At 41.8% G+C, this 14,180-nt stretch overlaps 1 long non-coding RNA gene across 1 annotated transcript; it reads right to left on the reverse strand.

The window, feature by feature from the left end:
* Window positions 1-1,523: 1,523 nt before the first annotated feature.
* LOC139028677 (uncharacterized) lies at window positions 1,524-2,143 on the reverse strand. The gene is made up of 3 exons (XR_011480911.1): window positions 2,115-2,143; window positions 2,020-2,076; window positions 1,524-1,551 (listed from the first exon to the last, which is right to left on the reverse strand). It is a non-coding gene; the product is annotated as an uncharacterized lncRNA (long non-coding RNA).
* Between the last annotated feature and the right edge of the window lie 12,037 nt (window positions 2,144-14,180).

Genomic DNA, 14,180 nt, shown 5'->3' on the forward strand with positions numbered 1-14,180 from the left:
CGCCTAGCAGTGTCTTTTGGAAAGTATTCAGACCCCTTGACTTGTTTCACATCTTATTAAGTTACATCCTTTATCTAAAATGTATTAAATCGATTTTTATATACACACAATAACCCATAATACAAAGTGAAACATATTTGGGGTTCAAATTGTTCAAAATAAAAAACAGAAATATCACATTTACATAAGTATTCAGACCTTTAATCAGTTCTTTGTTGAAGCACATTTGGCAGTGATTACAGCATTAAGTTCTCCCATCTCTCTCTGCAGATCCTCTCAAGCTCTGCCAGGTTGGATGAGGAGTGTTGCGCACAGTATTTTCAGTGTCTCTCAGAAGATGTTTATCGTTCAAGTCCGGGCTCTGGCTGGGCCTCCAAGGACAGAAGAATGTCAGAAGCACTCCTGGTTGTCTTGGCTGTGTGCTTAGGGTTGTTGTCTGTGAGAGTGAACCTCACCCAGTTCCTGAGGTCTGAGCGCTCTGGAGCAGGTTTTTCATCAAGGGATCTCTCTGTACTTATCTCCATTCATCCTCTGCCTTCGATCCTGACTAGTCTCCCAGTCCCTGCGCGGAAAACATCCCACAGCATGATTGCTTCCACCACCATGCTTCACCGTAGGGATGGAATGCCAGTTTTCTCCAAACTTGATGCTTGCATTCAGGCCATAGAAGTTCCACTTTGTTTCATTCAGACCAGAGCATTCTTGTTTCTCATGGGTCCTGAGAGTCTAAAGGTACTTTTGGCGAAACTCAAGCGGGCTGCTCATGTGCATTTAACTGAGGATTGGCTTCCACATTGGCGCACTTTACCCTAAAGGCGAATGGTGGAGCTGCAGCGAGATTGTTGCACTCTGGAAGTGTCTCCCATCTCCACAGAGGACACTCTAGAGCTCTGTCAGAGTGACCATCGGGTTCTTAGTCCACTCTCCTGACCAATGCCCTTCTCCCGAAATCTCAGCTTGGCTGGCCAGCTCTAGGAGAGTGCTTAGGTGGTTCCAAACATCATCCATTTAAGATGATGGAAGCCACGTGGTGTCTTGGGGACCTTCAATGTTGCAGAAATTTTGGTACCTACCGCCAGAGCGTGTCTCGACACAACCTGTTCCTTGCCATCGAGTGTCCCCTGTTTTTTCCTGTCATATACAAACAAAAAGTCTTGAATTGCAGGAATATTTTACTCTGCAGCTAAGAGTAAGGGTTTTCAAAATGTTCTGAGACCACACCATTCTTTTCCACGTTACAGACCCCCACCCTACAAAAAGAACATTACTGCCCACCACCTACTACAAACAAGAACATTAACTGGACCTGCCTACCCTAAACAAACAGAGACATTACTGACCCCACCCTACAAACAGAGATACCTATATACTGACCGCACACCTACAACAAACAAAAGAAACTTACTGGACGTGCCACCCACAACAAGAGAACATTACTGGACCTGCACCCTACAAACAGAGAATATTACTTGACACCGCCAACCCTACAAACAGATAAAGCATTACTACCCTGCCACCCTTACAACACAGAGAACAGTACTGACCCGCCACCTACTACACAACAAGAACATTACTGAACCGCCACGCTACAGAACAGAGAACATACGACTGCCACTCCCTACAATCAGAGACATTACTGGACCTTTGCCCACCCTACAAACAGAGAACATTCGACCCGCCGCCACCTTCGTACAAACAGAGAACATTACCTGACCTGACACCCTAACAAACAGAGAACAATTACTGACCTGCGCACCCTAACAAACAGAAAACAGTACTGACCTGCCACCTAAGCAAACAGAGAACATTACTGACCTGCCACCCTAACAAACAGAGACATACTACGCTGCCACCGCTTACAAACAGAGAACATTACGACCGCACCACTACAAACCAGAGAACATTACGCCTGTCCCCACCTACAACCAGAGAACATTACCTGACCTGCCACCCTAGCAAACAGAGAACATTACTGACCTTGCCACCCCTACAAAACCAGAGAACATATGACCCTGCCACCCTACAAACAGAGAACATTGCTGACCTGCCACCCTACAAACAGAGAACATTATCTGACTCTGCCACCCGGTACAAACAGAGAACATTTATCTGACCCTGCCACCTACAAACAGAGAACATTACTTCACTCTTCAACCCTACAAACGAGAACAATTACTGACCTGCCAACCTCTCACACACAGAGAACATACCTGACTGCCCACCACTCAAACAGAACATCTCCAGGGGATGACTCATGCTGTTGAAATGGTGTTGTGTGTGTGTGTGATGTGTTGTGTGTGTGTGTGAGTGTTGGTGTGTGTGTGTGTTGTGGTGTCTGTGTCTGTGTCTGGTCTGTGTGTGTGTGTGTGTTTGTGTGTGTGTTGTGTGTTTGTGTGTGCTGTGGTAGGAGCATAAATGCTGGAGAAAAGAAAAGATTGCTGAGGCCTATTCATTCTTTAAAAAATAACGCCAACACTTGACTGTGAAGTACACACACTAGGAATAGAATAGACTGTTATAGGCGGAGTCAGCACTGTAATCCCACACATCTTACTGTCTGCGCTGCTCTTAAAACTGCGGCCAGCGCATTTTAAATGGGCAGCGGCGTCTATTAAATGGGCCAGCTGCATCTTTCAATGGCCCAGCTGCGTCTTATATGGGCCGCAGCTGGTCTTTTATAGGGCCCAGTGCATCTTAAATGGTGCCCCAGCTGCATCTTTAAATGGGCCCAGCTGCTATCTTTAAATGGCCCAGCTGCGTCTTTAAATGGGCCCAGCTGCATCTTTAAACTGGCCCAGCTGCATCTTTAATGGGCCGCGCGTCTTTAAATGGGCCGCAGCTGCGTCTTAAATGGCCCACTTGCAACTTTAAATGGGCCCAGCTGGCATCTAATGCCCAGTGCATATTAAATGGGCCAGCGCGGTCTTTAAATGGCCCAGCCCTCCGCTTAACCATGGGCCCAGCGCATCTTAATGCCCAGCTGCGTCTTTAAATGGCCTCAGTGCTTTTAAAATGGGCCCACGTGCGTCTTTAAATGGCCCAGCTGGCGTCTTTAAATGGCCCACTGCCGCTTTAAATGGGCCCAGCTGCAACTTTAAATGGCCCCGTGCTCTTTATATGGCAGCCATCTTAAATGGCCCACTGCATCTTATATCGCCAGCTGCATCTAATGGCCCACTGCATCTTTAAATGAGCCCAGCTACATCTTGTATATGGGCCCCAGTGCATCTTTAAAGAAACACTGATACAGCTAAACAGCTCATACAGGCTAGCCTACTAGCTTTGTAGGCTAACAGAAACACCATGCCTGTATTTTGGCTTTTTATCTGTTCATTCTCCCGCTTGTGTGAAATCACTTAAAAGGTGATTGCACAAAAAAAAGAAGCTTTTGTTGTTGCCTTATAACCGAACAGGATTAAATGTAGTGGGCAGGCTTTCCTACTCTATCGAGACGGTATTAACTAACCAGGCCATCCAGACTGCTGAAGGACTATGAGAGAGAAATGATCCGCTGAAGGGAGAYAAATTAATCTAAACTCTCAGTTGGCTAACAGGGACACCAGTCCAAAAATAATTAGAAAAATTAAAATATTCAACGTGGGCTTGTCTTTCTTCTAGCAGCTACCTCTCAAATACTGAAACATTTATAAATGTTGAAATTAATGAGCCTGAGGCCTGGGGGGAATAGAAGTGTTAATGATGACGTGTTCTACGACTTTATAAGTTCAGTTTCACTTCAACTACCTCCCTCACTAATTTCACCAATGAATGATCTGCAAGATACCCATAGACTTTCAGTCACTGCGCTAACGCTAGTTAGCAATTGTGCTAGCTCTGGTTAYCAACCTTCTTCAATCTGCACGCAGAGACAAAAACGGCATGCACGGATTTCAGAAAAACTTAAATAGTTTTTTTACCTAATTTCTACCAGCATGTCACCTGTGAAACTAGAAGGAAACAAACTCTAGATCACCACTCCACACACAGAGACGCATACAAAGCCCTCCCTCCCAACAGCTGCCCAAATCTAAATATATTTTATATTTGAGATTCTTCAAAGTAGCCACCCTTTGCCTTGATGACAGCTTTGCAAACTCTTGGTATTCTCTCAACCAGCTTCACTTGGAATGTTTTCCCAATAGTCTTGAAGGAGTTCCCTCATATGCTTAGCACTTGTTTGCTGCTTTTCCTTCACTCTGCGGTCCAACTCATCCCAAACCATCTCAATTTGGTTGAGGTCAGGTGATTGTGGAGGCCAGGTCATCTGATGCAGCACTCCATCACTCTCCTTCTTGGTCAAATAGCCATTACACAGACTGTAGGTGTGTTGGGTCATTGTCCTGCTGAAAAACAAATGATAGTCCCAATAAGTGCAAACCAGATGGGATGGCGTATTGCTGCAGAATGCTGTGGTAGCCATGCTGGTTAAGTGTGCCTTGAATTCTAAATAAATCACTGACAATGTCACCAGCAATTCACCCCCACACCATCACACCTCCTCCTCCATACTTCACGGTGGGAACCACACATGCGGAGATCATCTGTTCACCTACTCTGCATCACACAAAGACACAGCGGTTGAAACCATTGCTCGTGTTTCTTGGCCCAAACAAATATCTTCTTCTTATTGGTGTCCTTTAGTAGTGGTTTCTTTGCAGCAATTCGACCATGAAGGCCTGATTCACGCAGTCTCCTCTGAACAGTTGATGTTGAGATGTGTCTGTTACTTGAACTCTGTGAAGCATTTATTTGGGCTGCAATTTCTGGTAACTGTAATGAATTTATCCTCTGCATCAGAGGTAACCTGGGTCTTAAGCGCTTTCCTGTGGTGGTCCTCATGAGAGGCCAGTTTCATCATAGCGCCTTGATGTTTTTTGTGACTCGGGCTGTCTGATGAAACTTGCTCATGCTTGGAAACTGTAATTTCTCCCTTCATGTCTTTAAAGTAATGATGGACTGCTCGTTTCTCTTTGCTTATTGGAGCTGTTCTTGCCATATATGGACTTGGTCTCTTTACCAAATAGGGCTATCTTCTGTATACCACCCCCTACCTGTGTCACAACCACAACTGACTGGCTCAAACGCATTAAGGAAAGAAATTCCACATAATTAACTTTTAACAAGGCACACCTGTTAATTGAAATGCATTCCAGGTGACTACCTCATGAAGCTGGTTGAGAGAAGTGCCGAGAGTCGTGTGCAAGCTGTCATCAAGGCAAAGGGTGGCTATTTGAAGAATCTCAAATTATAATAATATATTTTGATTTGTTTAACACTTTTTTGGTTACTACCTGAATCGCATATATGTGTTCTTTCATAGTTTTGAATGTCTTCACTATTATTCACATGTACAAAATAGTAATAAAGAAAACCCTAATAGTAGGTATGGTCCAAACTTTGACTGGTACGGATTATATCATAAGCCATCATTGTGTATTTTTTTCCCGTGATTACCATTAATTACCATTACCGATTATTATTACATTTATTATTTCAATGATTATTATTATACTGTATTCAGCATTGTTGGGAAGGTCTCGTAAGTAAGCATTCTACTTATAGTCTACACCTGTTGTTTTACAAGCATTGTGACAATTACAGCAGATGCTGTTTTGTGGCAAACACACTCCACAGTTCTGGGTTGCTCATCTACAGCAGGTCTCCTGATTGGCTGAGAAAGCAGTAGATTTCTGGTTCGGGTCAGCACCACATACCTATGTGAGTCAGGGTTCCCAACTCTGGCGTACTTAAAAACAAAACAAGTACAGAAACAGACTCCATGCTGAGCATGACCTCAGGGTTGCACTGTCAAACCTCAGCTCAGAATAGACATGCTTGTTGAAAACTTCAACCATCCACACACCTCTCATTAGGACTGTGTGTGGTGTGTGTGTGTGTGTTGTGGTTGTGTGTGTGTGGTGGTGTGTGTGTGTGTGGTGTGTGTGTGTGTGTGTGTGTGTGGTGTGTGTGTGGTGTGTGTGTGGTGTGTGTGGTGTGTGTGTGTGTGTGTGTGTGATGCCTTAAAAAGCATATTGCTTAATCATTTTATTCAGTTCAGAATTAAAATGATTTATTGTATTTTAACAGGAATAATGTTTTAAATGGGGGAAAATAAACAAATATTTATATTTTTATATTTATATGGGTTTTATTGTTATTTGTCTATATTGCTTTTGTTTTAGGCAATGAAATGTACTGATATTTATATATAGTAGCCATGTTTTCATGAGGCTTGGGTCCCAAGGAAAACACAGAACTTCTCATTTGGGTCCTCAGGATAAAACACAGAACTTCTCATTTGGGTCCCAGGAAAACACAGAACTTCTCATTTGGGTCCCAGGAAAACACAGAACTTCTCATTCGGGTCCCAGGCTTACCAAGTTTATTAAGAACCCCTGGTCTAGTGCTTCCTCATGTGGCCTAGAGCAGGAAAGCCTTTGTCCTGCTAACTAGGTCTATCCATTCAACCAAAAACATATCTAGCTCTTTGTCAATGAATTTAAATTAAAGCCACTCTGCTTTCATTTAACTGAATGTAAGTTTCCATCACTTCAACTACGTCCTCTTAGTTAACTTCATATCCGCTGTACGTCTCCTTCACTAGGAGACAGGAGACCTACAGCTGTTCTCTCCCTGAACAAGGCAGTTAACCCACTGTTCCCCAGTAGGCCGTCATTGTAAATAACAATTTGTTCTTAAACTGACTTGTCTAGTTAAATAGGTAAAATAAAAAATAGGTAAAACTAGCTTTATAGAGTAAGCTATTACCAGCCTTGCTAGCTATCTAGGCATATTCAACCAAAAATAAACAGTTTATTCCTYGCACTTTGTCTTCTAATTGAAGCGATGTAATAGGCCTAAAACATGTTGTACTGCCAATTTCAAACTAGGACGTGCAGTACATTGCTAGGGATGCGAGCTGAGAGTCTTGCCAAAGCCAGCATGCAAAGCCAGCCGTAACTTCTCTTTACTTGAAGAATCTCTGTCTCAGTAAATCTCCATGTCTCTCCAGCTCTCTCTCCAGAAGGGAGGGGACCACAAGCCAACCAGAGAAGAGAATGACCTATGGTTTCTTCTTCTGTGGTGCTCCGGGGAAAAGTAGCTACAATATTTCACCCTTTTTCCTCCAATACGGTTAAATGTTTTSCTTCTTAGATGGGAAAAAATTTGACTGGATATTAAGGGCTGGACATTCCGATAGGATATTATCACAATACTTAGGGTGTCGATACAAAATGTATTGCCATTATCATAGTTCTATATGTATTGCGAGTTGATGTTCCCAACATATTGCTGCCTATATGTCCACAACAGAGAAAGGAGAGAGCACGATAACATGAGTTTTGATCAGTCATGGAAATAAAAGTTCTGAAACCATGTTGGCTCACTATTTAATTGTGAATTAATTGTCGGAGTAGAGATCCTTGTGCATTTCAGGTAAAATAACAACTCAATGTTTATATCCCGGGACAAATTAGCTAGCAACAGCAAACTAGCTAAATAGGACAAATTAGCTAACAACAGCAAACTAGCTAAATAGGACAAATTAGCTAGCAAGTGCAAGCTAACTAGCTAAATTGCCATACATGGTTAATGCTTTTTGACCTGTCCCCAAATTAATGTCATTGGTTTCGAGTTTGTTTTGATATTTTAACCTGCGTGTCGTGATCGTGTTTGGTGTAGGGGGACAAAATAAATGTATGCACGATAGCGCACGATGGCGTAAGCGCGCAGCCGGTGTGGAGGAATTTTGGCCCACTCTTCCATGCACAACTGCTTTAACTCAGCGACATTTGTGAGTTTTCAAGCATGAACTACTCGTTTCAAGTCCTGCCACAACATCTTAATTGGGATTAGGTCTGGACTAACTAGGCCATTCCAAAACTTCAAATATGTTTATTTTTATCCATTTTCATGTAGACTTGTTTGTGTGTTTTGGATCATTGTCTTGCTGCATGACCCAGCTACACTTCAGCTTCAGCTCACAGACGGATGGCCTGACATTCTCCTGTAGAATTCTCTGATACAGAGCAGAATTCATGGTTCCTTCTATTAAGGCAAGTCGTTCTGTTCCTGAAGCAGCAAAGCATCCCCAAACCATCCCACTACCACCACCATGTTTATGAGGTTCCTGAAGGTTTTCACCACGCACAATGTCGTCCAAAAAGTCGACTCAAGTTTTCCAAAAAGCAACTGGAAGCACCTGGATGATCATGAAGATTCTTGGAAGAAGCTTCTATGAGTCAAAAGTATAACCTTTTGGACGATATGGGTCTCATTATGCCTGGTGAAAACCAAACACTGCATTCCACAGRAAGAAGCTCATACCAYCGGTCAAACAGAATGAAGTTGGAAAACACCAGACGTGGCATCGACAATTGTTGATTGTTGGACGTCTARAAACACGCCGTCATACATCATTGATGAGAATGATGTACTGACAACATGGAGAAGAGGCACGCAATAGAGGACCTAATCAAACAGCATTAATACCATCATGGGTGGGGGACAGTAGTAAGGTGAGCCCTCTCTGGTAGTGCCACCATGGGTGGGGGACAGTAGTAAGGTGAGCCCTCTCTGGTAGTGCCACCATGGGTGGGGGACAGTAGTAAGGTGAGCCCTCTCTGGTAGTGCCACCATGGGTGGGGGACAGTTCATTTTATTTTTTACCTTTATTTAACTAGGCAAGTCAGTTAACTTCTCTAGGGTAGGGGGCAGCATTCGGAATTTTGGATGAAATGCATGCCCAAATTAAACTGCCTGCATCTTGGGCCCAGAATATATGATATGCATATAACTGGTAGATTTGGATAGAAAACACTCTAAAGTTTCCAAAACTGTTACAATAGTGTCTGTGAGTATAACAGAACTGTTTGGCAGGCGAAAACCTGAGAAAATTCCATTCAGAAGTCGTTTTGGGGGTTTGTAGTTTTCTATTCAATGCCAATACAGTATCCATTGACTTAGGACTCAAATTGCCTTTCTTGCTCCACTGATGCAACAGTCTTCAGAAATTGTTTCAGGCTTGTATTCTGAAAAATGAAGAAGTAAGAGCAGTCTGAATGAGTGGACCCTGCCGTGTCACAAAGCTTTTTCCTGCGCCAGACCGAGAGAGTGCGTTCTTGTTTACCTTTTAAATTGACGACGTTATTTGTCCGGTTGAATATTATCGATTATTTAGGTAAAAACAACCTGAGGTTGAATATAAACATCGTTTGACATGTTTTCTATGAACTTTACGGATACAATTTTGATTTTTTTGTCTTCCTGTTTTGACTCGTTTGAGCTGTGGATTACTGAAGAAAACGCTGAACAAAACTGAGGTTTTGGTTATAAAGAGACTTTATCGAACAAAATAAACATTTATTGACTAAATGAATGTCTGCTGAGTGCAACCATATGAAGATCATCAAAGGTAAGGGATTCATTTTATCTCTATTTCTAAATTGTGTAACTGTTCTACCTGGCTGGCTACTGTTGTGTAATGATTTGTGTCTAGTGGGCTATGTCTCAATAAATCGTGTAAAGCATTTTTAAAATCTGACACCGTGGTTGGATTCACAAGCGTTAATCTTTAAACCTATGTAAAATATGTTTTGTTTTCTGAATTTTTATAATGAGTATTTCTGTATTTGAATTTGGCGCCAGCAGTTTCACTGTGCTGTTGAAGAGGTGGGACGCTACCGTCTCACGTGACCAAGAGAGGTTAAGAACAAATTTCTATTTTCAATGGCCTAGGAACATGGAGTTAACTGCCTTGTTCAGGGGCAGAACAACAGATTTTTTACTTTGTCAGCTCGGAATTGAACTTGCAACCTTTCGGTTACAAGTCCTTTCGGTTACTAGTCCAAACCACTAGGCTACGCTGTGAGCCCTCTCTGGTAGTTAACCAGGACTGCACTGCCCCTAGAGGTAATATACACATTGTGAATCACGTCATTTTATGATTTCTTTAAAAAATGTAAACGATAAAACTGCATTTTAAACGCTAAGTAAATTTTTTATTTGTCACATCCCTAACACACAACAACACACACACACAACACACACACACACACACACACACACACACACACACACACAACACACACACACACACACACACACACACACACACACACACACACACACACACAGTTATCGTGCGGGAAGGCTTAGGGGCAGGATTTGGAATGAGGCAGTTGGAAGGGGAGTGACTGTGATGCGATCTATTCTGGCTACGGTACAGACTGCGGGTCTGCAATCCTACTGCTGCTACATTCATTAACACCACACACACGGTGGAATGCATGCGAGCTGTAGTGCCTTAGTAGTACATCCCACCCCCCCCCTCCACACCGGGCTGAGTTGTCTGCCTCACATATGATGGAATGTTTGAGACAGAGGTCACAGCCAAAGGTCACACCTCAGGTTCCATCATCGTACAGTACAGTACTCGCTGCCACAGACACAGTACTCACTGCCATAAAGTACAGTATCACTGCCACCCACAAACACACACAGTGCTGTATTTGAATTGAATCCTCATTAGCTGCCACCTTGGCAGGTATTTACAAGGGCAGTAATATACATTTTAAAATATACATGACATTACATTTGAAAACACTTTTCACAACACATTAAGTGTGTTCCCTCAGCGCACTACTCTACCACACACAGTGCATTCGGAAAGTATTCAGACCCCTTGACTTTTCCACATTTTGTTACGTTACAGCCTTATTAAAATTGTTTTTTTCTTTCATCAATTTACACACAATATCCCGTGACAAAGCAAAGACAGGATTTAGAAATGTTTTCTAATTTATAAAAAAAATATATATATGAAAACTGAAATATAACATATTTACATAAGTATTCAGACCCTTTACTCAGTACTTTGTTGAAGCACTTTTGGCAGTGATTACAGCCTCGAGTCTTCTTGGGTATGACGCTACAAGTTAGACACACCTGTATGTTAGAGAATTATGTTCTCAGCGTTCAAAAACTGAACTTCAATTAAACTACTCGGTCTGTTACCAAGAATTTGTAAGGTTCTTGTTGAAATGAAACAGACAGAGGCAGTCTACTTAGTCAGCAGGTTTATTTACAAGAGTTCTGCCCATCCTTACATGTACATTGGTTTTTATACAGTACCTTCTATTTCGTCATAACTGTCCCTCCTCCTCTCAGAGACAATGACAATATAGTTCACAAGTCTTCTTCTTCTCATACATTGTCCGCCACCTGTTATACAATCTACTACAAGCCCACGGTCTCTCCCCTCCCTGGGTGGGGGAGACCTCCTCCCTGTTATCAGTCCACAGTGGTCACAGTTGTCTACCACAGTTCCCTGCCTGCTAACAGTCCCTCTTTCTTATGACAAAACTTATTTATCATTATACAGAGACAGGTAGAATTCTGTTAGTTATAGTTCTACGTTAAATGTATACACATTTAGTCATTATTCATAAAATTCATAACACTGTATTTGGGAAGTTTCTCCCATTTTCTTCTCTGCAGATTCTCTCAAGCTATGTCGGGTTGGATGGGGAGTGTTGCTGCACAGCTATTTTCAGATCTCTCCAGAGATGTTCGATCCGGACAATTCCTTCAAACTCGTGGCTTGGTTTTTGCTCTGACATGCACTGTTAACTGTGGGACCTTATATAAAACAGCTGTGTTCCTTTTCCAATCATGTCCAATCAATTGAATTTACCACAGGGGACTCCAATAGGTTGTAGAAACATCTCAATGGATCAATGGAAACAGGATGCACTGAGCTTGATTTAGAGTCTCATAGCAAAGGGTCTGAATAGCTATATAAATAGAGGTATCTGTTTTTTAGTTTAATACATTTGCAAACATTTCTAAAAAAGCTGTTTTCGCTTTGTCATTATGGGGTATTGGTGATGTCATTATGGGGATTGTGATGTCTTATGGGTATTGTGATGTCATTATGGGGTATTGTGTGTAGAATTGCTGAGAATATTTTTTTATTAATCCATTTTAGAATAAGGTTTTAACAAACAAAACGTGGAAAAAGTCAAAGGGTCTGAATACTTATTGTATTCTACAAACCGTGTTATCATGTGTATGTGTGTCTGTGCCTGAGTGAGTCTCTTCACAGTCCCCGCTGTTCCATAAGGTGTATGTTTATCCGTTTTTTAAATCTGATTCTCCTGCTGCATCAGTTATCTGATGTGGAATAGAGTTCCATGTAGCCATGGCTCTATGTAGTAACTGTGTGCCTCCCATAGTCTGTTTTGGACTTGATTGTGAAGAGACCTCTGGGGACATGTCTTGTGGGGTATATGTATGGGTGTCTGATCTGTGTGCTAGTAGTTTAAAAACAGACAGCTCGGTACATTCAGCATGTCAACACTTCTTACAAAAACAAGTAATCTCTCCTCTACTTTGAGCCATGAGAGATTGACATGCATATTATTCATGTTAGGTKTCCGTGTACATTTAAGGGCCAGCCGTGCTCCCCTYTTCTGAGCCAATTGTAATTTTCCGAGGTCCCTCTGTGGCACCTGACCACACGACTGAACAGTAGTCCAGGTGTGACAAAACTAGGGCCTGTAGGACCTGTCTTGTTGATAGTGCTGTTAAGAAGGTAGAGCAGCGCTTTATTATGGACATACTTCTCCCCATCCTACCTACTGTTGTATCAACATGTTTTGACCATAACAGTTTACAATCCAGGGTTACTCCAAGCAGTTAAGTCACCTCAACTTGCTCAATTTCRGCATGCTGTATTACAAGATTTAGTTGAGGTTTAGGGTTTAGTGAATGATTTGTCCCAAATACAATGCTTTTAGTTTTGGAAATATTTAGGACTAACTTATTTCTTTCCAACCATTCTGAAAATAACTGCAGCTCTTTGTTAAGTGTTGCAGTCATTTCACTCGCTGTAGTAGCTGACTGGTAAAGTGTTGAATCATCCACATACTCAAAGCCAGTGGCATGTTATTTGTAAAGATTTTTAAAAAGTAAGGGGCCGAGACAGCTGCCCTGGGGAACTCCTGACTCTACTTGGATTATGCTGGAGAGGCTTCCATTAAAGAACACCCTCTGTGTTCTGTTAGACAGCTAACTCTTTTTCCATAATATAGTTAGACAAGTAACTCTTTATCCACAATATAGCAGGGGGTGCAAAGCCATAACACGTTTGCCGATCGGTTGTGCAGCCAGACTTATTTGCCATTTCTCAATTCCTCATCAATCCATGGAGATTTAACAGTTTTACAGTCATTTTATTAATGGCTGCATGCTTATTAGTAACTGGAATAAGCAATTTCATAAATGTGTCAAGTGCAGTGTCTGGTTGATCCTCACTTCACACCAACAAATATTCTTTACATCAACAACATAGGAATCACTACAAAACGTAGTTTGACATCTTATATACTATATTAGGCCCAGCCTTTGGAACTTTGGTTTTCCTAGATATGGCTACTATATTGTGATCACTACATCCATTGGATTTGGATACTGCTTGAAAGCAAATTTCAGCATCAGTAAAAGAAAGTGATCAATACATGTTGATGACTTCATTCCTGTGCTGTTTGTAACTAGGTTGACTGATAACCTGAACCAGGTTGCAGGTTGAACCTGCAGTATTTTGCCACAAACACACAGGACTACTCTCCTGCTCAGGGAAGTCTCCCACGAGAAAGATGTTAAGATCACTTCACGTCTTCGTAATGAGTTTTGCCATGTCGGTTATATCACTTAAATATTAAGAGCAGGAAGAGTATCGCCACAGCATTGCATCATAGCTCTGTCACTGTGCATTGACTATTTCCCCCATGGAGTGACTACTACAATGTGATAAAAAAAATAAAAAAATCTAACCAGTTTTCCTTGAATTTCACAAATATTGAATATGAACATTTCTTGATAGGCTATATCATCTAATATTAACAGCAGTAAGAGCAGCTTCTCTACGCACAAATATCACAGCTCCCGAATAAATAGGCTATAACACTTTAGGAGAGACAAAACGATTCTGTTTCTTCTGAACTATAGAAAAAGGGTTTTAGTGGTGCATGGATAACGACACTAAACATTTCCACAAGAAAGAACATTTGCTTTCAAGGACACGGAGAGGAAGAAAAAAAGGCAAGGGCAGAGGTCTTTCGAAGAACTAAATGGCTAAGCATGATGAAATGATACGAAATGGCATCAAAAGTAGGCCT

Source organism: Salvelinus sp. IW2-2015, linkage group LG1 (assembly GCF_002910315.2).
Source record: "Salvelinus sp. IW2-2015 linkage group LG1, ASM291031v2, whole genome shotgun sequence".
Lineage (NCBI taxonomy): Eukaryota > Metazoa > Chordata > Actinopteri > Salmoniformes > Salmonidae > Salvelinus > Salvelinus sp. IW2-2015.